Consider the following 27,917-nt stretch of genomic DNA (forward strand, 5'->3'; position numbering starts at 1 on the left):
GAGGAGTACATATCAATACTTGAGGTAGAAAAAGCCATCAAAACTTGAAATGTGGAAAGGCAGCTGGAATAGATAATATTCAACCAGAAATGCTTAAGTATGGTGGTATAAAAGTTTTGCGATGGCTACATGCAAAATTCAGAGGGACTGGTCAGAAGGTCAAATTCCCAATGATTGGAATAAAGCTCTCATAGTACCATCTATAAAAAAAGCGAATAAAACAACGCGAGAATTACAGATGAACTTCTCTATTGTGCTCCAGGTAAGATTTATGCAAGTATACTTGAAAAGAAGGTGAGAATGATTCTGGAAGAGAAACTTGGATAAAAACAAGCTGGGTTCAGGCCAAATAGAGGCTGTCAAGATCAGATTTTCACTTTAAGACAAATTGTTGAGAAATTATGGAAATATAACAAGTATCTGTACTTAAGTTTTGTAGATCTGGAAAAAGCATACAAAGGCATGCTCAGAGAAAATCTTTTCAAAACAGTACAATTATATGGCACGAATAAAATTTTACCGAGCAATACAGTTTTTATATTTAGGTTGTCAGTCAGCAGTCAGAATTGAAGGAAATACAGGAAGATGATTTGATATACAATCAGGGGTAAGGGAAGAATGCACATTATCTCCACTCTTATTTATCATTTATGTGAATTACATTATGAAAGTGACATCAAGCCTAATATTAGAATTGAAGATGTCAAACTTAGCTCTTTTCTTTATGCAGATGACGTTGGACTGAAACACATCTAGTACAAGTCTCCAGGATTTGCTAACTACCAGCCTGGTTGGCCAAGTGGTTAATGTATCCACTCTCCAGCCAAAAAGGCTGGAGAGTGGATACAATCACAAACATCCGTACCCATGGTTTGAACCCCACCGTGGGTATGGATGTTTGTGATTGTCTGTCAAAAATGCTAGTGGTGGCAATGGTGGACAGTAGATGGCATTGGTGTAGATGATGCAGTTGGTGGATGAGGTTGAGTAGTGGCGATGAGGAGTTGTAGAGTAGGAGCCCTCCCTCGAATAATAACAGCTCCAACAAATTTGGCATGAAAATCAGCAATAAAAAGACCAAAAAGTAAGAAAATAGATAAGAGCATAGAAAACTTCATCTGCATTCTGAATGAAGATAGGTTAAATCTGGAAATAGACAACAGAATAAGGCAAAGATGGTATAGTAGTTAGCCAGCTGAATAAATTTATATAGAATAAGAGAGAAATTAGCCAAAACAACAAACTAGTAATACACAAGACAGTGTTCAAACCAATTTTAAGTTATGTATCTGAGAGTTGGTTTAGAAATAAAGCACTTGGTGAAGACTAGAGACCACAGATATAAAGGTTCTGAGAAAAATTAGGCGAGTGAACAGATGGCATCAATGGCAGAATCATATTAAAAATGAAAATATTAGAAAGGAACTTGACATTATTAGCATTCAAGGATGTGTCAGCAGAGCTGTTTAAGTTGGCCACTTATATAGAATGGGTAAAGAAAGGTTAGGAAAAAAAGGTGTTTGATGTCAAGATGGCAGGAAAGATACTCAGAGGAAGAGCATTGTCTAGATGGATTGATTCAGTTGGAAATGCCTTAGAAGCACAAAATGTTAGATATAGCAATATTGGAGGGCTCATAAGTAATAGATTGATTTGGAGGAAAATTGTTGATAGGAGATTACTAATAATGTAAACTTAGCTCTTTGCTAAGTTTACGTTATTACATTAATCATGTAGTGCTGTCATAATAACCTGACCCCCCCCCACTTGGAGGTATATATCAGAAAATTGTTGAACAATCAATGCTATGATTTCATTCCCCTTGATAAAAAGGCTTGAACCTTTCTTATGCAATCTAACAGATTGCAGTGGGTGTTGAATGTTATTAATAACTTACAGTATTGACACCAGATGAACTATTTCATAAAAAAGATGTTTATTAACTGGCTCATATTTCAATGAATTTCATATCGGCATCTTCAATGCATAAAGCAGCATGTATATGCAACAATCAGTTAGTGAAACAATTAAAATTGTAACAGACAAAATATCTAATGCCTTACTTTTGCACCCTCTAATGTCTTAAAAAAAGAAGTATTACACTTATAGGCATCGATCATAAGAAAACAGTCTCCCATATTTTTGGAAAGTTAATGCAACCATATTTTTTCAGGTTTAGAGTATTCTTGTAGCCATGGCTGACCCTAAAAATAATCTTTCTGATCTGTAACAACTACTAAATAGCATATTTTTGCCAGCAAAGGTTGGTCGATTGGTAGAGCCTCTGCTATTAATAGCTTAAGCAAGTTTGAGTGCGGTCAGTAGTTGGAAGGAGTTCAATCGTTCGATGCTGTTGGCACACTCTCCCTCGATGAGTCTTTGGACTCCCTGGAGGTGTTATATAATAATAATAATATTTAATAGAATATAAAAAATAAATAGCAAATTATGACCAACTGAGGAGTATACTGAGTTCAGTGGAATGAGATCGATTGCTGGATGGGAAGCATTTAAACCAGGGGTCTTTAACACATGGCCTGCGGGCCATTTTGAAAAAATAACATTAAAAAGCAACTTAAATATAAAGAGCCAATAGGCTTCATTTCGACGATATAAACATTATTTTCGGTTTTAAAACAATGTGGAATTTAATATCCCCTTAATTTAAATAATTAAAAAGCAATTAAATAAAAAATAATTTTAATGAAGCCTGCGGGCCACTAAGTTTTACTGCAGTATTTAGAATTGTAAGATGCTTTCCAGATTCACAAGGAACGCTGTGCATTTGATACTTTACATAAAATCCTATAAAAATAAATGTTAAACAGACATGCTTCTTCAGCCATCTATCAGCGCCAAGCGGTACTTAAGTATTAGTACTAACATAGTAGGTAAATGGCTGAAGCAGTAGTTCGTTCAAGTGCACTGTCTGGTGCCTTCCAGTACATCTTGAAGGTTCGATACTTCGTTATTTTCATATAAATACAAGAGGATCTCATCCATAGTCAGTCATGAACAGTGTGATATTCGTGTATAAGCGCACGCAGGTTCGTCGTGTCAGCCATAGCCTATTGTGGTTTTATATTGCCAGACTTTTTTCATTAGTGTGAGACATATTCAGTGGATAATAACCATTACACGGCCATTTTGGATCATTTTTTGGGTTCACCTTCTACCACTATAGCGTCTACGAGTAAAAAGCATAAATCAAGTGATTCCTGTTGGGTTTTTAATGAAAAGTGGACCAATTTGTACTTGTAATTTGTGCCAATCGACGATAAGCTAGTGTGTTTAATTTGTCATGAGTCAGTGTCAAAAGAATACAATATTAAATGACACTATGAGACAAAGCATGCGTCTGATTTTGATCACCTTCAAGGGCGGCTTCGTGTGTACAAAGTGAACCATCTCCAAATTGATTTAAAATGCCAGCAGGGTATGTTTAAAAGGCAGAGGGAAGAAAGAGAGTGAAGCGTGCGTCAAAGTTAGTTATGTAATAGCTGAAAAAATGCTAAATAATCAGTGGCAGCTCGTACATAAGCACTGCGACACTGCAGCACCCCAAGGAAAAAATTAAATTTTGTTTGTGTTTATAAATAATAACAATGCTTAGAACATTATATAAATGCCATGCAACATGCTAAAGGTTACAGCTTATGTTTTGACATTGACTGAATAGTTAATAATTGAATTGTTCGATTAACGCTTCAGATTATGAAACAAATGCACTGTGATCTAACGCAGCATCAGAATTATCGTGTTAGGCCAATTGCAGCTAGACTTGCCGATACTCGTTTGCATTTGTGATTGCACATTACAAGTGATTCCGACACTACTCGTTTGGGCAGTGTTGCCTGCAGATAAATTGGCATGCATGCGTTATTTCTGCGAGATATGAAACTTTTATTATTGGTGTTTGTTCATGGGGAGGGTGATATATTTTTAATAAAGCAATTTTTTAATATGTAAATTTATTTATTAATAAATTGGTTAATGATTAGGGAAAAAAAGAATTTTTTTTTTATTATTTCGTATATGCAGCACCCCCACTTAAAATTTTCACTGGCCACCTCTATAAATAATCAAAGCCTTCTTGGACAGCGAGTTTGTGAAAGAGTGTCTCATCTCATCATGGGGATATTCTGTGCCCAAATAATAAGGAAGTATTTAAAAAACTGGGGTAACTGTAGCACAATGTATCAAAGAACTTGCCGATGACATTGAAGGAACTTTAAAAAAAACGGTCATCTGAATTTACATCATATTCACTTGCTTTAGATGAGAGCACAGATGTGAAGGATACTGCACAACTTGCTATCTTTGTCTGTGGCATTGATCAACAATTTAATCTGACAGAAAAACTGATAGCGCTCGCCTATGAAGGGAACGACAAAAGACACTGATATTCTTGAAGCCGCCAAGAAAATGCTCCAGCATTTCCACCTCAGCAAAACCAACCTCAAGGGTGTGATAACTGATGGTTCTCCCCCCCCTGCTATGGTGGGAAAGAACGAAGGGTTTGTTGCACTGCTATGGAAAGAACCAGAGGGAAAAGATTTCGTCCATTACCACTGTTTAATCCAACAGGAGAATTTGTGCGCGAAAACTATTAGATTTAAGAATGTCATGAAAGTTATTGTGACTGTCGCCAACATTATTAGGGCAAGAGGATTGAATTATCAATTCCAAGGAGTTTTTGACCCAAGAGAGCGAAACAGATCATGGTGATGTAGTTTATTATAGTGATGTGCATTGGTTGAGCAAAGGGAAGGTTCATAAAAGTCTTTGACTTAAGGAGAGAAATACAGCAGTTCATGCAAACCAAGGAGAATCTGATTGTGGAAATTAACAATCCGAAGTGGATGACAGACTTTGCCTTTGTGACCGACATCTCATTGCATATGAATGTCCTAAATACGCAGCTACAATCCAAAGATCAACTGGTGCACACTCTGTTTGATCACATCAAAGCTTTTGTAGCCAAGCTCAAACTTTGGGAGGCTCAACTCACAAAAAAAGACTTAACTCATTTTCAGCTTCTCGCAGAGTCCAACTGTTCATCTCTTGATGAATATACTACAAAATTAGCCGTGTTGCGAAGCGAGTTTGAAGAGAGATTTAGTGATTTTCATAATGAAAGTCTTCTAAAAAAAAAATCAGCTAACGCCTTTTTATTCCCGTATATGGGGAGTAGGCAAGGCCATTTAGCCCTATCTAACTTTTGGAGACTGAGTGGGCAGTTCAATCTCCACTGGTACCCAATCAGAGTTAGCCGGCCCAAGGCTATCACTAATTAAGCGGTACACAGTGAAGAGAGACAGCTCAAATGTGCCGCCATCTCGTGGTCCCTAACCCTAACACAATATATTTAATGTCTGGAATAATGTGGGTTTTCTACGGTCGATTTTGAGTTTACGGGACGAAAAACCCGAGTTTCCGGGAGGAAAAACCCGCTTGCCCATGCCAGAGATCGACTAACTCGGGAACCGGTTGAAAAATGGCTTAGAAAAATTTCCTCTAGTCGCCGACTAGACTCAAAACCAAGTCTTCCATCTTGCGGCCAAGCACCGTGGTGTGCAAGTGCCACATCCACTGAACTACATAGGCTCTGAAAAGTCTTCTTTAGATGTATATTCAATGCCATTCAGTGTCAATGCTGCCAAAATGCCAGGCTCAGTACAAATGGAACTGCTTGAACTCCAAAACAACTCTTCTTTGAGAGAAAAATTATTCAATGTGCCCTTGCTTGCATTTTATAAAGACTACATTTCGGAGGACGAATTCCCTAATCTTTGCTGGCATGCTTTGAAGATGTGCACTTTGTTAGGTATGCAAGCAGTTCTCCAGAAAGAAGCATATGCAGTCCAAGACAAGAACTCAGATTATGGACCAACATCTCGGGAATATGTTGCACATTACGACTTCCAACAACGATGCCAACATCAATAAGCTGGTCAAGGAAAAACATTGCCAAGTTGCCCATTGACATTTAAAAAAATGAATGTTTTCTTCATTAAATTATCTTTTTTTCAAGTATTGATTATATTTACTTATTGTGAACCAGACTCCTACCTATGCTCTTAAAACTGAGTTTGTTTATTTTTATAGGATTTTATGTCTTCTTTCGCTATGCCTTTATCCCGTGTTAAACGGGATCAGCGTTCCTATCTTTAATCTTCTTCCTCCATGTTCTCTGGTTCAGGGTGTCTTCCCGACTCTATCCTTTCTCCCTAAGATCCTCTGCCACCTTATCCCTCTGCCTGAGCTTGGGCCTGCCTCTTTTCCTCCTTCCTTCCACCTCCATGCACTCCACTCATTTACCAACATACTCCTCACTCCTCTCCACATGACCGAACCACCTCAGCCTGCTTTCTTGTACCTACTTACCAATCAGTCCCACCTTGACTGTCCCTCTGATGTAGTCATTCCTCATCCTGTCCTTTGACACACCACTCAACATCTGCATCTCCATCTTCCTCTCCTGTGCCTTTGTTATAGGCCACTTCTCTGCACCATGAAGCTTCGCTGGCCTCACCCCCATCTTATACAGCTTTCCTTTCATCTTACAACTCACTCTCTTGTCGCACAGGGCCCCACTCATCTTCCTCCAGCCACATGTTATTCGGTGCTGTATTTCCTTATCCAGGTCTCCATTCCTCTCGATGACCGACCTGAGGTACTTGAATTTCTTCCCTGAAGTTAATCTTTCACCCTGGAGTCATATGACCATATCCTCAGCACTCCCCATTGACATATATTCAGTCTTCACCTGGTTAATTCTTGCCTCTCTCCTCCAATACCTTTCTCCACTCCTCCAGGGTCTTTTCAAGCTTCTCTCGAGATGATTCACAGAGAAAATGTCATCAGCAAACATCATGCTCCATGGCGCCTCCCTCTTAATGTCCTCCACTAGTACATCCATTACCAGGTCAAAGAGGTAGGGGCTCAGAGCTGATCCCTGATGGAGCCCGATGGCAATGGGGAACCCGTCTGTCATGCCGACACTAGACCTGACCCGAGTTTTCGCTCCCTCATACATCTCCTTTACCAACTTCACGTACTTCTCCGACACCCCCTTCTTCCTCATACACTTCCAGCCTGGCCACTCTGTTGTACGTCTTTTCCAGGTCTATAAACACCATATGCAGCTCCACCTGCATCTCCCTATATTTTTTCATCAGTTGCCTTAGCACAAATATCGCATCCATTGTCCCTATTCCTGGCATAAATCCAAACTGTTCCTCGCTAATTTTCGTTTCCCGCTGTATCCTTCCTTCAATTACTCTTTCCCATATCTTCAACGTGTGTGACATCAGCTTGATCCCTCTATAGTTTCCACAATCCTGAACATCTCCTTTTCCTTTGTAGATTGGGACAAGAATGCTTTTCCTCCATTCCTCTGGTATCTTTTCCTGTTGGACTATTTTCTTCATCAGATCCCATAACATGTCTGCGCCCTCGCTGCCAGACTTCCACACTTCCCCAGGTATCTGGTCTGCCCCCACAGCCTTTCCATTCTTCGTTTTTCTCAGTACCCAAAGCACTTCCTCTCTGCTGATGTCCTGCACCGATCCCTCATTTACCTCTCCATCCTCACATCTCTCTCTCTCTCTCTCTCTCTCTTGGATTCTCCTCATTCAGCAGATTATGGAAATATTCTTTTCATCTTCCTCTGATTTTGTCCTCCTCTTGTAGTACTACTCCTGAGGCATCCTTCATCTGCTTGACTGATGTTATGTCTTTCAAGGCCTTATCTCTAGCTTTCGTTATTCTCAACAACTGAGCTTCACCGCTGTTTCTCTCCAGTACTTCATAAACCTCATCAACTGCCCTCGCCTTCGTCCTTGCCACAGCTCTCTTTGCATTTTTCTTCAGTAATCTATATGCCTCCTTGTTGGCATATAGGATTTTATATATAGGTTTTATAGGATTTTATGTAAAGTATCAAATGCCCAGCGTTCCTTGTGAATCTGGAAAGCATTTTACAATTCAAAATACCACAATATAGCTTAGTCACCCACGGATTTCATTAAAATTTTTGATGCAGCCCGCACTGTCTGAAAGGTCGAAGACCCCTGATTTAAACAATACTTAAATGATGTGATATTAGAATGTGCCCCAAGAGTTCAAAGAATAGGGTAGGAGTCAAATGGATGTGTAATCTTATTAGGCAAGAGATTCGTAAGAAAAGGATGATGTGAAAGGAATACCGTGTGCATTATGAAAATTAAAGCAGCAGGCTAGAATAGTCACAACTGTTGTATGAAAAGCGAAGTCTGAGTATGACAAGAAACTGGCTCTGTGTGCTAAAGACAACCCACAAGAAGTCTATCATTATGCTGCAAGTAAAAGAAAAAATGAATATGAAAGAATAACTTTGCAAAATACAGATGGTATGAAGGTTACAGATGCAGAAGAGCTTGTTCAACTAACGAGTGCCCATTTTGTTAAAAGCTATCAACCTAGTTTTCACAACATTCAGCTCACTTCTACCTCCTTCAGTGGATGAATAAACTCGGGTGCACGAGGACAAGCTATTAGAGCTGTTGCACAAACTGAATAAGAATTCAGCAATAGGGACTGATGGGATATCAGCAAGTATGCTAAAAGTGTTTGGTTGAATTGGCTATTCCTTTGACCAGGCTATATAATTTCAATCTCTGAACAGGAAAGATTCTACAGTAGTGTAAAGAATGTACGATAATCCCATCGTACAAGGGTGGTGCAAAGACTGATGTATACAAATATCGACCAATTAGTATCTCAGGAGTGGTGGTGAAAATTTGGAAAAAATGTTAGGCTCACATTCAGAAATGAGTTGACAGTGAATCTACTTTGCAATGAGCAACATGGGTTTACTAAGGGAAGATCATGTTTTTGCAACTTGTTCACATTCAATAACAATGTTACCACTGAACTAGACAAGGGGAATGGATACACCATGACACTTTTGAATTTTGCTAAAGTTTTTGACAGAATACAGCATGCTAGACTGTTGCATAAATGCAACAGTCTACCATGCTGTATTGGAGAAAATGTGTTTGGGTTAGAGAATATTAGCATGATTAAGAGGATGGCTGACTGACATATCAAAAAAGTGGTATATAGGGGATGCGAGTCTGCAAGATTTAAAGGTAACCAGTGGTGAACTACAAAGATCAGTGCTTGGTCCACTGTTATTCAATCTATACATTAATAATATTGGGATCGTTAACGTATGCTGGTAAAGATTTTTATTATTCAGGCCTCCATGGAATTAAAACTCACTGTGGGAGGTCTTTCCTAGGAAACACAGTCTATCATACCACTCCTTGAACTCATTGACCATTCTTGCTCTCACCACTCTATTAGAGAATGCATTCCACGGTTCAACCACCCTCCATGCAAAGAAACTACCCTCTTGTTCACAGTTTCCTTTCTTAACTTCCAGGGATGGCCCTTGTCATCGCTCCTTCCTGCTGTTCCATCAAGTAAAAGAACTCCCCAGTGTCAACCCTGTAACTACCTCTCAACAGTTTAAAAGCCTCAATCATATTACCTTTCCTTCTACCCACCAAACTCTGCAGTCCACATTCCCTCAGCCAATCCTCATAACAAACATTGTACAGTTCTGAAACCATCTTTGTTATCCATCTCTGTAACCTTTCCACAGTTAATTTATCTGCTTCAAATCCTAGGGACCAAATTTGAGAACAATAGTCTAAGTGTGGTCTGATCAGGGTCTTAAACAATGGAACACAGCAGCTGTAGGCAAGGAAACTGCATTCTGTATGATGGTCAGCATGAATTTGTAAAGGATAGGTCTCGGTTTAGCAATTTACTTATAGGAAATGGCTATATCACAATACTTCTGGACACTGCATAGCAGTGATTAAATTCAGCCAGGGCCTGCGCTCGGAACTTTTTTATGCACCTGGCCTGGACCCAGAACATTTTCTCGGTATTGCAGCAATCCTCAGGGTTACCTTCACCACCTTTGTAATATGTTCCCTGAATTTCAGGTTTCTATCAATCATCAACCCCAGATCTCTTGCCTCCCCTACTTTCTCCAGTACAACTCTAATCGAGTATGCAGTGAATTGCTCCCCCAATCGATGTATCCCAAACTTCAAGACTTTACATTTTGCTGCATTAAACCGAAATACCAATTCATTTGCTCATCTCTAGTTTATTCAAATCCTCTTGCAGGGTTGCCACATCTGCACTATTACTAATAACCCTTTCCAGCTATACATCATCTACAAGCTAAAACATCCCCTTGCAATCCACTGACAAGGTCATTGATATAAAGGTTAAAGGTTCTGGTACTGAGTCCTGTGGGGTCCCACAGGGCTCAGTACCAAAACCTTCTGCCTCCTTGATATTGTCCCACAATACAAAACTTCTGATACCTATCAGACAGCCAATCCTGAATCCAGTTGACTAACACGACAACTAAATCCATGTGCTGCAACTTTAATATCAGCTTCTGTGGCACCCTTACAAGATTTGACAAGCGACATACAGCGATTTGCTGATGATGCAAGGATAGTCAGGAATGTTGCTGATATGGAGTACTTGCAGAATGATTTGAATAGCCTGGAATTGTGGGCATGGGAAAATGGATGACAGTAAACGTAAAGTCATTCACTTTGGCATCATTAGATATCCAACGTCGTATTATATTGGTGGGATTATGCTAGAAGGAACTGATGAGACTAGTGATCTTGGAATGTTATTAGATAGGAAGTCCAAGTTCAGGGTCTATGTAGCAAAGATTGCAAATACAAGTTTTTTCACTTGGCTATGCTACCAATTATATATTTGGTTTAATATTTTATCCAATGGGGTGCTTAAGGGTCAAAGCTGTATAACTGAGAGGAGACCTCCACATAGCCTTTAAAGGAATGCGGAGAACCGACCAGGGCTTCTGACCTAATGTCCAATCCTCACCTTCTCGTGGTGCACCCTGTTGGGTATCTACTTTGATACTGAACGAACGAGGATGGGCTGGCAATTTGGGATTTAGCCGACCAAATTGTATTCTTATTGGTTAAACTAAAATAAAAAATGATGGTACAACATGACAAAATTTCATGCCGGCTGGGGCGTCGCCCATTTAAACAAGGCCCCCGTTGTTTTCACCAGGGAACCAGGGCGAACAGCGAAAAGTCAGCTACTGGAACAAATCTGAAAACAAACCCCAACTCAACATCACCAGAGTTAAAGATCGGTACTATCAACGTAAGAAGCCTGAATGGCAAAGAAATGGAGCTAGCCGAGGAATTAGATAAGTACCAGATCGACATAATAGGGGTGACTGAAACAAAAAAGACCAAAACTGGTGAGATCTTTCTGAGCAATAAATACGTAATGTTATATTCAGGCAATGACAATCAAGGAAAAGAAGGAGTAGCCATAGTATTCAACACAAAATACGAGGCTAATCTTCTTGAATGGCAGGCAGTCTCAAGTAGAGTAATGTGGGCAAATATGAGAATGGGGAACTGGACAATCAGACTTATTTGTGCCTATGGTCCCACAGAAGGTTCTACTAAGGTAGAAGTGGAGGAATTTTTTGACGCTTTAGAAAAAGCAACTGACACAATGAAAAAGGAAAAGTCCTTGTTGGGGATCTAAATAGCAGAGTAGGAAATAATTGCGAGACATATAAAAATATTTTGGGAAAATTTGGAGAAAAGAGCAAAGCTAATAATAATGGCAAATATCTGTTGGATTTCTGCTCAGGACATGGACTGGTTATTACTAACACCATGTTCCAACATAAAAATGTGCACAAATTCACATGGAGAGAAGAGGCTAGGAATAAGAAAAGTCTCATTGACTATGTTATTGTTGATAGTGATGTTTTCTCCCTGGTGCAGGACACCAGAGTGTACAGAGGATTTGAAATTGGAAGCGATCACTATTTAGTCTTGAGCAGGATAAAATTGAATTTCATATTGAAAAGAATAACATGCAAGAAAGTTTTAAAGCGAATAAAAGTTGAGCAGCTCTCAGATGTGAACTGTAGACTAAAATACAAAAAGATTATTGAAAAGAAAATGAAAGAGTTTGAGAACAGGAATCAAACCTTGGAGATTCAGTGGCAAACTCTGAAGAAAACATTGATTGATTCTGCCAGAGAGGCACGTGGTGAGGTTGTGTGCAAGGATAAAAAAATCAGAACTCCCTGGTGGACACAGATAATTAATTAATAATTAAAGAGGCAGTGAAGGAAAAGAAGAAAGCATATCAAAAGTTCCTGGCAAATAAGTCAGCTTTTACTCTTACAGAATACAGAGACAAATGTAAGAAAGCTAAACAGTGTGTAAAACTAGCTAAACAAAAGTCGTGGGAGGACTTTGGCAAGAATATAGAAAATAAATATCAAGAAGGTGGCAAAATATTCTGGAGGTTGTTGAAGAAGCTTAGGAATGGAGGAAAGAGTGCTATAAAAGGAGTTAGAGATGATAAAGATGAAAACAGGAGAAAAAGATATCCTTGAAGTATGGAGTAATTACTTTGAAAAACTGCTAAATGAAACAAGCTGTGATGACAGCACAGTGATAAAAAACACTGACCAGGCATGCAGTCAGGAATACATATCCATACTTGAAGTAGAAAAAGCCATCAAAGGCTTGAAATGTGGAAAGGCAGCAGGAGTAGATGATATTCGACCAGAAATGCTGAAGTATGGTGGTATAAAAGTCTTACAGTGGCTGCACTGCATAGTTCAAAAAGCCTGGACTGTGGGACGAATTCCCGATGATTGGAGTAGAGCTCTCATAGTACCCATATATAAAAAGGGAAATAAAACTGAATGTGAGAATTACAGAGGTATTTCCCTACTGAGTGTTCCTGGCAAGATCTATGCAAGTATACTTAAGAAACGGTTGAGAAGAATTGTGGAAGAAAAACTTGGTGAAGAACAAGCTGGATTCAGGCCAAAAAAAAAAGCTGTCAGGATCAGATCTTCACTTTACGACAAATAGTTGAGAAAGCATGGGAATATAACAAAGATCTGTATTTAAGTTTTGTCGATTTGGAAAAGGCATATGACAAGGTGCCAAGAGAGAAGCTATTCAATACGCTGCAGTTATATGGTGTCAATGGGGCATTATATCAAGCAATACTTAGTCTTTATTTGAGTTGTAAGTCAGCAGTTAGAATTGAAGGAAGTACAGAAAGATGGTTTAATGTTAAATCTGGTGTGAGACAAGGATGTACGTTATCCCCTCTGTTATTCATTATCTATATGGATCACATTATGGAGGAAAGTGTTATTAAACCTGATATCAAAATTGGAGATGTTAATGTCAGCTCTTTGCTTTATGCGGATGATGTTATACTTCTAAATAAATCCGCTACAAGTCTGCAAGATTCTCTGACTAAATTGAATAACTGTTGTAATAGATATGGTATGAAGGTCAGCAATAAAAAGACAAAGACAATGAAAATAGGCAGAATCATTTAAAATGTCAACTGTGTTGTGAATGGAGAACCTGTGGAACAAGTAAAACATTTCAGTTACTTAGGCACAATTTTTACTGAAGATGGTAAATTAAATATAGAAATAGACAACAGAATCAGCAAAGCTGGTATGGTGGGAAGTCAATTGAATAAATTCATATGGAATAAGAGAGAAATTAGTCGGAACACTAAATTAAACAAGACAGTGTTCAAACCAGTTTTAACTTATGGATCTGAGAGCTGGGTAAGAAGTAAAACACTTGACTAAAGACTAGAGACCGCAGATATGAGAGTCCTGAGAAAGATTAGAGGCATGAACAGATGGCATCAATGGCAATATCATATTAAAAATGAGGATATTAGGAAAGAACTTGACATTGTCAGCATCCAGGAATGCGTTAGCAGAGCTAATCTCAGGTGGCATGGTCACTTAAATAGAATGGGAGAGGAAAGATTAGCAAAACAAGTGTTCTCTGCCAGGTTGGCAGGAAAACGACCCAGAGGAAGACCAAGATATAGGTGGATTGATACGGTACAAAGTGCCTTAGATGATAGAAATATAAGATCTGATAATGTTGGAATCTTGACAAGTAACAGACTGATTTGGAGGAAAATTGTAGATAGGAAGTTAGTAATGATGTAAATTTTTCATGTAGTACTGTCATATCCTGTACACCCCTTGAGGGTACATGGCAGGAATTTGATGATGATATTTTATCCAAGTGTAAGCAAACAAAGTTGCCTGAAGTATTTTCAGGACTGGGGCAACTCGTGGTAAAGGTGGAATAAGTTCTGATCACTTGCCTTAGCATCTCCCATAATGCTAAGCACATCTCCTTGCATACATGTATAATGCTATGCATTAAGGGAAGGGCCACTACCAGCCAAGTGAAGAAACTTCCATCAACTCTCTCTAATCCAGAGAATTTTGATAATAAGGTGTTGACACCTTTTGGCATCTGGTATATGGTGATATGACTTCTGCATTATTTCCACCTTAGTATCACCAACTCTGGGTCTGGCTACCACTGATGAGACCTCAATAAAGGTCAAAACCAGTCTTGGTAGTGGCCCTTCCCTTAATGCATAGTATTATATGTTTCCAAGGAGATGTGCTTTGCATTATGGGAGATACTAAGGCAAGTGATCAGCACTTATTCCACCTTTACCACAAGTTGCCTTAGTCCTGAAAATACTTCAGGTGTAAACTTTGTTTGCTTACACTTGGATAAAGATTTAAACCAAATATATAATTGCAAATAGAACTCAAAATATAATTGCGATGCTAAAACGAATGTTCACATGTAAAGATAAGGATGTCACTTTAAGTGTTTAAAATGATATCAGGATTGTGGAATACTGATTATGAAGACAGATTGGAAATTTGTAAACTGCAGACACTAATAAGCAGGAGAAAGAGGGTGATATGATTGAGACTTGCAAACCTCTGAAAGGGTCATACAGGATTTCAATTGATGAAATTTTTCAATTTATGGAGGGTGGGGAAAGGACAAGAGTGCATCCTTGGAAGTTGAGAATGAATGCTGCTAAGAAAGGGGAGAGGGCTAAATTTATCTCTCATAGGGTGGTGCGTGATTGGAACGGATTGCATTGGATGTTGTGGGTGTAAGCAGTGTGAATGAATTCAAAAATAAGTATGATAGCTGGTGCGTATAGTATAGGACCTCCTTTGATGAGTCCCTGACTCCCTGTAGGTCTCTCTTAATAATAATAATAGCAATTTTCTTTCATCTAATCCTGTAAAAAGGCATGTCCAAAGCATGGTCTGCCAGTCCTGAATGCCATAATAATGGTAGCAAATGTAGGAGTTTAGAACTTTTGTCCATTACAATTTGAACTGTTTCACTTACACATTGGCACGTATACATGCTGCTTTGTGTTTTGAAGCTGTTGATTTGAAGTTAATCAAAATATAAGCCAGTTAATAAACATCTTTTTTTTATGAAATAGTTCATCTAGTTATGCATTCACATATCTACTCCTTAAATCGTTATCTATGATAAAACTGAGTCATTAAGATGACTCTGCTATAAGGGTAGCAAAATGCAGTATAAGTAACAGAGGGAGGGTAAAAAAAGAAAAGATTATGATAGGCTTATGGGCAACTGCTACAGAGGCTAAAGTTTAGATATTTAATGAGCAATTCATAAAGGTCTTTCATTCTTGTGAATGTGACATCAAGAAGAGTGTGAGAACAGCAGATGAGGAAGAGAGACTGAGTGAGCTAGAGGCATATGGGGGAATTGAGCAAACGTGATGCTAATAAGGCAGTGGAACTTATCGTCAAATATTTTGAATTAATGTACCCGAGAGTTGACATCTGTCTTGGCATTTGTTTAATATGAGTTTTGCATTGGATCAAGTTCAAAAGGAATGGAAGGAAGGCAAGACTGTACTGTTTCATAAGGGAGGTGGCAAAAGTCAAGCATCAAATTATAGATCAATCTGTATGTCAGGTGTCTTGTTTAAAATGTTGGAGAGGCTGGTGAGAACCAGGATTCAGAATTGGGTTGACAACAGTCATTATCTTCTGATGGACAGCATGGATTTGCTAAAGGGATTGTTTTAGTAATCTACTTATTACAATAAGGTGACAGCAGCAGCATTGGACATGGATACACAGTAGTATACTAATTTTGCAAATGTTTTTGACAGATTGCCACATAAGTTGATAAGAATTATACACACGTAAACACAAGATTTGTAGCTTGCTCCACCTTTGCAAGGAGTTGCCCGGTGTTGTACCACTTTACCCCAGTCCTGAAGATACTTTCAGGCACAAACTTTGTTTGCACACACTTGGATAAAGGATTAAACTAAATTTATTAAACACAAGATTATTTTAATATTTGGCAAATATTAAAATAATCTTGTGTTTACGTGTCTATAATTCTTAATCATAATGTCGCAAGTGTCTCTAAAGAGTAAAACATAAGTTGATAATTAAACTAGAGTGGATGGAGGTGGAAATGTGAGTGTATTGGATTGGCTATCTGATAAATATCTGCAAGTTTTATGGGAAAGCAATATTGTGGAAGATTTGAACGGGGATATTCAGTTGTTTGCAGTTGATGCAAAGTTGGGAAGAACTATGAAGAGTAGAGAAGATGCTATGATCTTACCACGAGACTTGAACAGACTGAGTGAATGGATATTAGAGTTGGGATGCCAGATCAATGTTGCAAAACATAAGGTTTTAAAATTTGGAAAATAAACATGGGATGCAGAATTTATGTTGGGCAGGGATATATTGTTGGAGGTGGAAGAAATAAGAGATCTTGTGGTGGTAATGATGGAGAAGGATCTAAAATTTAAAGGTTACATTTCCAAAATAATGAGGACAATACAATGAATTCTACCATCAGGACAAACAAGTTGAATTACCTGCCATGAAGAACATAACCACATATGTTGTTATCATTACAGCAAGTCAAGTCAAGACTAGTAACAAGGCATTTGACATCCTTTAATCCACTGGTTTAAACAAAAGGAAACTGCAGTACTCATATAGAAAGCATTAGCAGTTGGACAATGTTTTGAGTTAGTATCAGTAATGAAGTACCTTCCAAATCACAGTAAGTATTGCTACATTAATTTATCTAGAATTTTAAAGATTTTTTTTTTTTTTATCGTCATCTCAATTGTTATGAACTGTCCTATACCCACTACTAAAGAATATCATAGAAGAATTAGTTCATTTTATGTCATTTGCTTCACAATTACTACACAATATGTACCATTTTGTTCTGTAATAACAATTGTTAATGCTTCAGCAAAAAGTTAATATGAATGTCTTTTATACAATGCTTAAGATTTCTCTCACAATTGTTGTTCTGTGCACTGACAAAGTATCATATTATAACTTAATATTTAATTTATAGCAAAATGCACTAGAAGGGCATTTAGAATGGAGAATTCTTATTAATTACTTCATATGGCTTTACTCATTGATCTATCAGATTCCAATGAATCTATATTAGGGCATTATAGTTTAGATACAGAATGACACATAAGTGATATTTAGTTATTTGATTATGCAAAACCTTGGGGGGGGGGGGAATACATTCTATATGATTTAAATTTAATATCACATTGTGCAACATATAAGATTTTACATGGTGGCAGTGTGCTTGAGGGATATGGCTGTCAGTGTAATGCAAAATGTAAGGTTATGCTCTTCAACAATGTAATACAGATGATTTTATAAGAGGTTTCATAAGATTAACAGGAAAGAAATGTTCACAATGTAATGATTTCAGAGAGAACTTGGCATCAGTCATTCCTGGAGGTTGTGTAAGAGTGCGGTTAGTAAGGGTGCACAAAATCCATATTTTTTGTTTAGAGAGTGAGGGATGACTCAATGGATTGCTAAAGATAATTATGACTGCCACGAATCTAATAAGTTTAAGAGAGATATGGTAGGTATTGTGAAGAGTGTGGGTTTCCCACGATGAGGCGTCTGACTCCGTGCGCATAAAAGTACAACAATAATGGGATTTCTCTAAAAATAAAAATGTGTTTTTCAAATTTGCATTCTTAATATCTTCCAAAATAGGATCTTATAAGAAATATGAAAATAAATACCAAAATTAAAACAAAATCTTCAGTGGAAATGTTGAATACTGAAAATACAAAAAGTAATAAACTTCAACTTAATCTCATAAGAATCTTAGTTTTGTTTTCAGATCTCTGCAGGACGGCATTTCTCAGTGCAAATTAAGCTTTTATCAAAATTTCACGCTAAAAATAGAAATTTATCATACATCCACCCACAAATTGATACAAACATTTCAGTATATGCGACTTCAGATCGTATTTTAAATAAAATACCTGAAAAGAACATTGTTTAATTAAAAAAAAAATTACATTCAACTGAACGCGATGTATCTCTGAAATACACTCAGTAATATCTGTAAATATTAAATACCTCCAAAACGAGTTTCAAACACACCGGCTTTAAATTCCAAATATCAATACCCGCCTCCAAATCGCAATGAATCCTGGTTACTTCACAAAACAGATAACTGAATATCACATCCAATTAAATTATATATGTTATTCACCTATAGAGGGACCAAGATTTTTATTGATCTAAATTTGCAACAAAAATTAGCAAATATACCGTATTATTGTGGAAACTGCAGCGGATGAATTTAAACTATTTTAAACAGACCCATTATAGCAGTGTAAAATAAGGGGGGGATGAAGAAGATAAGGAGTGTCAAAGAACAGGTTTAAAAAAAAATGCTGCCATAACACTAGACTGCCTCAAGAAAGAAAGAACGTTAAAAAAAAAAAAAAAAGCTAATGCCTTTTTATTCCCGTATATAGGGAGTAGGCGAGGCCGTTTTAGCCCTATCTAACTTTTGGAGAAGAGTGAGCAGTTCAATATCCATTGGTATCCAATCAGAGATAGCTGTCCAAGGCTATCGCTAATTAAGCGGCACGCAGTGAAGAGAGATGGCTCAACAAGTGTCGCCATCTCGTGGTCCCTAACCCTAACACTCGTTTTTAATGTCTGAAATAATGCGGGTTCTACGGTCGTTCTTGAGTTTACGGGACGAAAAACCCGAGTTTCTGGGAGAAAAATCCCGCTTTCCCGTGCCAGAGATCGACTAACTCGGGAACTGGTCGAAAAAAGGCTTAGAAAAATTTCTTCTAATCGCGAATAGATTCGAAACCAAGAAGTCTTCCTTCATGTGGTCAAGCTCTGTGGTGTGCAAACATCACATCCACTGAGCTACACAGGCTCTCAAGAAAGAACGTTTACTAAAATAAAGAAAGAAAAGGAGTTTTGCTTTATTACTATTGTGGATTGAAGGGAGATCACAAGATGATTGTTGCACTCAAATTATTAAAAAAAAAATCAGCTAACGCCATTTTATTCCCGTATAGGGAGCAGGTGAGGCTTTTTAGTCCTATCTAACTTTTGGAGACTAAGTGAGGAGTTCAATCTCCACTGGTACCCAATCAGAGAGTACCCATTATAGCTGGCCCAAGGTTATCAATAATTAAGTGACACACACAGTGAAGAGACGGCAAAACAAGTGCTATCTCTTCACTGTGTTACGATATATTACGGACCGTAACACAGTCCGTAATGTACACAGACCGTAACACAGTAGGTTTACGGACCATTTCGTGGTCTGTAACCCTAACACAATATATTTAATATCTGAAATAGTGTGGGTTCTACGGTCGATTTTCTTGAATTTACCGGTCGAATAACTCTTGTTTCTGGGAGAAAAAACCTGCTTGCCAGTGCCAGAGATTGGCTAACTCGAGAACTGGTCGAAAAAAAAGGCTTAGAAAAATTTCCTCTAATCACCGACTACATTTGAAACCATCTGTCATCATATCTTCCTTCGTGCCGCCAAGAGCCATGGTGTGCAAATGCCACATCGACTAAGCTAAACAGGCTCAATTATTTTAATATCTGTTATTAATTCTACACAAACTCATTTCACAGCGGTCTTGAAAGCGAGTATGCCGCCACACTACTAGACTGTCGAAGAAAGAATGCTATTATCATTATTATAAGTGTAGGCAGACGGATGCACGCACGCTGTTATCGCTGCTCCCGGTTTTATAGGTTTAAAGTTGTTTTAACTCATATTTTTAATTTGAAAGTGCTGCTATTTAATTCTTCTAGTCACGCTGAAGACAGCGACGTTTAAATCATCAAAATCAGTTAAGTAATATCCATATTTTTAGTACTGAAAGTAATAGAGTGAACTGCTGTCACCAACCAACAAAGAACAAAGGACATCGCCATTTTAAAAATCGCACTACAGTCGCTAATTAAATAGACAGACGGATGCATGCACGCTGTAAGAAAGTCAAAATGTTACTAAAACAGCGAAGGTCAAGCACAATGAGCTGTGACAAGTGCAATAAGCCATTAAGCGATGAAAGGAATGGGCGGCATTGTTCTGGATGTGGCAAAAGACAATACTACTACCAATACTCTGGGATCTCAGAAAGCATGTGCAATGCAAAAGGACCCACGAAACAGACCGAATGGTGTTGTCTACAATGCCCAGAGAAAATGAAGAACAGACACCAAAGAAAAGCAACGACACACATCAAAGTAAGCCGCTTCCTGATCCTAAAATGACAGACAACTTAGACTTTTTCAAACTTATTTTTAAAGATCTGCAAAATACACATATGGAACAAATTAACAAAAAATTTGAGGCGTATGAAGTTTAATAACGTGACCTCTGATTAAATGTTAGGAACCGTGTGAGAAATAAACACAAAATTAACGGTAGCGATAGAAACACGAGAAACATTCAAGTGTGAAAATGAAGAATTGTGGAAAGAGGTAAACACACTCAAGCGTCAAATGGAACACATGCTACAAAAAGAAAGAAAAAAGAACTTCAAATTTGGGGAATAGCAAAAGAAAAGACAGAAGATTTAAGCCACATAATGCAACTGATCGGCAGCAAAATTGGCATTCAAGTCGCAACCACAGACATCGCCACTATTAACCGAGGCCCACAAAAAAACAAAGAGAGAGACCGCCACCAATCATGACTCGTTTTACCAGCATAAGTCTGAGAGACCCCATTCTTGCAACAAGCAAGAAAACAAAGCTGACAACATCGATCCTAACTGACCAGAAACTCCCAACACCAATCTATATAATTGAACGCTGGACTCCATACTTTAAAAATCTTTTATATCAAGCAAGGAAGACATAAACAGAAAAACTACAAGTTCCTGTGGACTAAGGATTCAGAGATATTTATGAGAAAGAATGAAAACTTGAGTTTATATAATTGCAAGAGAATCTGACCTACACAGCCTATCGACATAAAACACTAACTCTTCACATTCTTAAGAACAAGATTAGAAATCACTTAAAAACTATATAATGGAGATCTCAAATATAGGCAAACATATCCATGCAGACAATATGAACTTCAAGGTCTTTGACTCTTAGAAATGGTCAGACAACATTTCCACCAAACACCGACATCACTATCATACACACAAACGTAAGAAGTATAAAAAACAGTGGATTACATTAGGTATTCCAGTGTAACCTGTATGGTAAGGAAGGCCAAAGCTAATTATGAGATGAAGCTAGCTGATGATTCCAAAAAAAAAATTCTAAGGAGATCTTTCACTATGGGGCAAGTATAAGGAGGAATAGCTTTGGAAGGATGACTTTAAAAAGTGTATGGTAAGGAAATTACATAAGCTAATCAAATAGTTGAGTTGCTTAGTGATCATTTTGCAAAAGTGTACCACCTGGATTGTGATATTGCAGTGCTGGATGTGTTATTGACTGATGAGAGTCTAGTGATAGAAGAATTTGAGGTGCTTAGTATATTACAGAACCTTAATGCTAACACTGCCATTGGGTTAGATGGCGTATCAGCCCATGTTTTAAGGGAATGCGCAAGAGAATTAGCACCTCTAACTTAGCTGTTTAATTTAAGCCTCGGTTCTAGTAAAGCCCAAATTGAGTGAAAAGAGGGGAAAATTATTCCACCACATAAGGGGGACTCCAGGACTGAGGTAGCAAATTAAAGACTATCGGGAGTGGTGGTTAAGGTTCTGGACAAATTGATAAAAATTAGAATTCAGGACTGGGTGGACAGCAATATGATACTTTATAAGGGGCAACATAGTTTTGTGAAGGGTAGATCTTGCCTTAGCAATTTGCTCACTTTCTATAATGAAGTAATAATGGAGTTGCATAAAGGAAATCCTTTTTCAATGATCCTGTTGGACTTTACAAAGGCATTTGACAAGATTCTGCATGGAAATCTGTTGCATAAATTGGAGCAAATGGGTATGGATCCGAGGCTAGTGATTTGGATTAGAGGGTGGGTAGTGGATAGATATCAAAGCGTGGTTTATGGTGGAGTGAAGTCCATTAGAAAGCAGGTGACTAGTGGTGTGCCTCAGGGCTGAGTGCTTGGTCCTCTATAATTTAATTTGTACATCAGTGATATTGGCAATACTTTGAAAGGAGATATCCACTTGTTTGCTGATGATGCACAACTAGGAAGAGCGATAGTTAATTCAGATGATATGGATATCTTGCAGGATGACTTAAATAGGCTGATGGTTTGGGCTAAACTAAATGGCTGCCAGTTTAATGTGGCAAAGTGTAAGGTGATGCAGTTTGAAAGGATGAGATCACACGCTGTTTACTATATTAATGGAAAGAACTGCAAGACATTGATGAGGCTAGGGACTTGGGAGTTATTGTGGACAGAGAACTTAAGTTTCGAGGGCATATTGCAAAGGTTGCCAAAACTTCACATCAGATTACACGATTATTGAAGAACACACTAACAAACAGGGATAAGGAAGTGATTGTCACACTTAATAAGGCATTGATATGACTCATTTGGACTATTGTGCACAGATCTGGTCACCTGGATTTCTTGGTGATGTGGAAATGGCAGAGAGGATTCAGAGGCGGGTTTCGAAAATTGTTGCAGGCCTGTGGGATGTCTCCTATGAGGATAGATTGAAGGTCTGTGGGCTTCAAAAACTAGTTGACAGACGTAGGAGCAGAGATATGATAGAGGCATTTAAATTATTAAAAAGGTTTATAGGATTGATACTGATAACGTTTTTATGACCAGTGCAGGAAAGAAGAGAACTAGGGGCCATCAATGGAGATTGTGTAAGAGTGTGGTTAACAAGGCTGTTAGGACTAGATTTTTTTGCTTGGAGGGTTGTAAATGGGTGAAATGCGTTGCCAGAGGTGGTTGTGAATGCTTCATTTGTGAATGAGTTTAAGGGGAAGTATGACAGGTATTGTGTTAATAACAGTTAGTATGTCAATGTTGGGTCTCGCGTGATGAGTCTTTTGACTACACTGAGGCACCTTATATAATAAAAAAAAAAAACAAAATCAGCTAACGCCTTTTTATTCCCGTATATACGGGAGTAGGCGAGGCCATTTAGCCCTATCTAACTTTTGGAGACTGAGTGGGCAGTTCAATCTCCACTGGTACCCAATCAGAGACAGATGGCCCAAGGCTATCACTAATTAAGCGGTACGCAGTGAAGAGAGACGGCTCAAATGTGCCGCCATCTCGTGGTCTCTAACCCTAACACAATATATTTTAATGTCTGAAATAATGTGGGTTCTACGGTCGATTTTCTTGAGTTTACAGGACGAAAAACCCGAGTTTCCGGGAGGAAAAACCTGCTTGCCCGTGCCAGAGATCGACTAACTCGGGAACCGGTCGAAAAAAAAAGGCTTAGAAAAATTTCCTCTAGTCGCCGACTAGACTCGAAACCAAGACTTCCTTCGTGCGGCCTAGCACGAAGGAAGTCTTGGTTTCGAGTCTAGTCGGCGACTAGAGGAAATTTTTCTAAGCCTTTTTTTTTCGACCGGTTCCCGAGTTAGTCGATCTCTGGCACGGGCAAGCAGGTTTTTCCTCCCGGAAACTCGGGTTTTTCGTCCTGTAAACTCAAGAAAATCGACCGTAGAACCCACATTATTTCAGACATTAAAATATATTGTGTTAGGGTTAGAGACCACGAGATGGCGGCACATTTGAGCCGTCTCTCTTCACTGCGTACCGCTTAATTAGTGATAGCCTTGGGCCATCTGTCTCTGATTGGGTACCAGTGGAGATTGAACTGCCCACTCAGTCTCCAAAAGTTAGATAGGGCTAAATGGCCTCGCCTACTCCCGTATATATAATATAATATTATTTATATAATAATAATAATAATAATAATAATAATAATAATAATAATAATAATAATAATAATAATAATAATAATAATAATAATAATAAATGACACAGAAATTTACGCATACAACATTATAATTACCAAACCTACAACTTATGTAGACCAAACAAAAGAGGAGGAGGTGTTGTGGCATTTATCAAAGAAAAATACAATGTGACTGAAAAACAAATTCATTTCAAACATGCTGAAACATTAATTTTGGAAATCACAAAAACAGCCACAAACATAGTATCAAATACACAATAAACATAATATACAGAACCCAAGATAATAATCCACTCAGCTTTCTTCACGAGTTCGAAGCATGGCTAAATGACATCGAACCCCGTACAACACATATGCTGATCCTAATAGGAGACATTAATATAAATACTCTTGACCACTCTTCTTCAACCACTAACACATTCGTTGATATACTAAGTCAGTACAACATAAATCCTACCATTAACTCCCCAACAAGAGAAGAATACTCAACAATTCCCTAACACAATCATGCATTGATCACATCAACATGCGGTCTCCCATCCTTCCATATACATCATCAGTAATTAACGTCAAAATTACCGATCACTATTTGTCTCAACTTCCTTTTATTACGTTACCTAATCCTCCCCCCTCCCACTACCACAAAAGTCGACAAAACTCGTTAATATTAAAGAGCATGTTGACACGTCCGCATTTACCATAAGGCACAAGCTGGGGCCTCACTCTCTATGGGACCACATTTTAAAGCCTTACATTTGAACAAATATTTGAAATTTCGAAAAATCTTCTATATTGTCAGTAAAGCAAAAGAACATAAAGTTGTCTAGTTCCGCTGCACTGATTTGAAGAATAAAAGACAGCAAATTTACTATTACTAAATAGATTCATTGCAAAGACTGATCTCTGGTCATTTCAGAGTTAATTATTTTCGCACATGTGAAATTCGTTTTTATTTTTGGGAAGAGACACAATGAATAAATTGTGCAGAGAAAAAGGGTCAAATATCGTAGGACAGTAAAGGAAATTCCAAGTAACCCAGTACACCTAAAGAGTTACAAAGGTCGCTCCACTACTGTTAATCCGCTAACGGTTCTAAAATCACTGTTCAGGGATTAACGGCGGGTAGGGAGTATTTGCATGAGAAAAGGTAGAAAGTGATGAAGTTTTGATTCATGAAAAATGCTGGGGTGGTCTAGCTATTTCATCTACCTATCCATTGTTCGTATGCTCGCGTAGCAACTGACAGTTTAGGTACCGTTATTTGGCTAGTTTTTGTAAAGCAGTATACAAGTCATCCTTTCATTTCGTATGGTGATTGAATGGCCATGAACCCCTTTTACGAGGAGATACAGCATCACCTCAATCCCCCCTATTTTTATCCAGGCTCGGGACTGGCATAGCTGACAATTCAGATCTATGGCTGGAGGAATTGTCATAAGTATTCCTGACTGTATTCATGTATGTTCACGGGAAGGTTTGCCTGCTTGCGGAATGAAAAACCCCAGATAAACTGGGGGAAAAACTTTTATCTGGGCTGTCGACGCCCAAGACTGGCTAACTTGGCTATTGCTGAGGAAGGCTCCTCATGTCGTCGACGAGAACCGAACCTAGGGCACTCCTTCGCCAGGTACATGGTTGCGAAGCGTATAGCCACTAGGTTAACCCCGTGGATAGTATACAAGTGTATATACTCCTTTAACCACATAATTTATATTGTTAAAGTAGTTGTCGCAGTCGGTTTCCAATTTTTTTTCAATATTTTTCAATGAATTAATTATTCTTAATTTACTTTCGCTCGTTTATTTTAACAAAACCCAGATACTAATTTTTCTATTTTTGCATTTTTTAAGCTTTTAATGTAATTATTTATTTTATTTATTTATATGTTTATTTTGGATTTAATAAATATTTATTTCTCTTTTGATAGTATAATATACATAATGATGCCAAGAAAGTTTGAATCCGGAGGTAGGAGGAAAAGAAAAGTTTCAGAGAAAAGGAAAAACAGCTAGATAGTCATAAGGGGGCAGTTTTCTCTTTTTTACATTCTTCTAAAAATTAAGCAAATAAGGAATTTCACAGAACTGAAGTTCAAACTTCTCTGAATGAAAGCGAAACATTGGTATCAGTATTAGGGGAGACGAAAGTGAAAATGAAGAACACCAGACTAATATGGACAACATAGAAGGAGAGAAAGAAGTAAATGAAACAAATCAAGAAGGTTTTGAAGAAAATTTTCAATCTGAGTCTGTACTTACCAGGAACCAAGCTATATCTTATCCTACCAATATAGCAGTGTGGCCAATTACGTGCAAATCTCGCTTAACGCGATTAATTAATCCATCAATTAATGTGCGCTAAACGAAATCGCGTTAAGCGAATGCAATAAACACTAGGAATAATAATTGCACTCCCACACTTCATAGAACCGAGTTTGGCAATGTGCCAAGAATAGTCAATTCATGCTGAAGGGGAGAAAAAAATAAAGGATGTTCGAACTGTCACAAAGACGCGAATTCACGTGCTTTATATGTAAAACTATTGTACAAGCAAAATAGTTACCACTTTAATAACTAGAATTTTCATAAAAGAAAAGCTAATTTTCCCACATATAATAATAAACACTCATCCCACGAAACGCATTACCCGAATATCGTAATGGATTCCCTTTTTTCTGACATGCGCACAAGTGTCGAAGGGACTCGCATCTGTGGGCGTACATTATAATTCATTCATCAGTTACTATAATCTATTTTAGAGGACAAAATCACCAAAGTTGATAAAAATCAATTGCATGCATTTTTATTTAATGTCTAAACATTTGATTGAGCTAATTTTTAACAAAAAAGTTAAGTAAAGATGTTTGAATACTGCTTGACTTTTTCATCTTGTCATGCGATTTGCGATCGCATTATCACGATTTCGGATAATGCGATGGACTTCGAAGCTTAGTTCCATATCAGAATCAGCATCAAACAAAATTTCATTAGCATGCTCAATGTGATTGAAAACTAGTTCAAGTTCTTTTGCAGTTAGCTTCTTAGTCATAACATTCTCTTCTTTCGCACACCTAATCTTCTTCCTATGAATGCTTTTTTTTTCTAGTTGAAGGAGGTCATTGTGGTTTAAATGTTCTGAATGGGAATCGAGCAAATTTCTTAAATCTCCATTATCCAGTTCAATAAATCCAAGTTCTTTTCTAATTGCGCTGATTTCTTTAATATTGTTATGCTGGGTTATTAAAACGAATGAAATCATTTTCACAGTGAAGTAAGACCTACCACATGGCTCCTTTATTATTGCAGCTTTTATTATCAGTCTTTCTTTTTTCCATATCAAGCGTGAATGCAATAAAGCCTTATAGGTATCTAAATTAAAACAAAATGAAGGAACAGTGATTGAGCAAGAGCCATCGGTGCATTCAGGATTTAATCCTGGGGGAGGGGGGAGTTAAATACACGATTTGAGAATACACACTACACATTGCATGCTGCCTATGGCTGAGCATCTGCAGCGATCGCCAATACATGATACCCGTGATCTCCTCTGGCTCGGCTCGGGCAAACGAAGTAAAGCTCGATCCACCCGAACACTACTTCGTGTGCCTTGAGTTCACAGCGGTCGTGATTCCCGAGGGCTATAGGGTATTCCCAACGTATGTGACTGCTAATTCATAAGTAGTATAGAAATAGAAGACACGACACAACATAAATGAAAAA

At 38.0% G+C, this 27,917-nt stretch overlaps 1 protein-coding gene across 1 annotated transcript in view; it reads right to left on the reverse strand.

Annotated features, from left to right (window-relative positions):
* LOC150109765 (ras-related protein Ral-A-like) overlaps positions 1–18,446 on the reverse strand; it is a 121,361-nt gene extending 102,915 nt beyond the window's left edge. The window contains exon 1 of the mRNA XM_090408905.1: positions 18,401–18,446. The gene's annotated coding sequence lies outside the window, so the exon portion shown is untranslated. The remainder of the gene's footprint in view (positions 1–18,400) is intronic.
* Positions 18,447–27,917: the final 9,471 nt, after the last annotated feature.

The sequence above is a fragment of the Typopeltis vanoorti genome, chromosome 1 (genome assembly GCF_054136105.1).
Source record: "Typopeltis vanoorti isolate ZY-2024b chromosome 1, IOZ_Tvanoo_1.0, whole genome shotgun sequence".
In the NCBI taxonomy this organism is placed as follows: domain Eukaryota; kingdom Metazoa; phylum Arthropoda; class Arachnida; order Uropygi; family Thelyphonidae; genus Typopeltis; species Typopeltis vanoorti.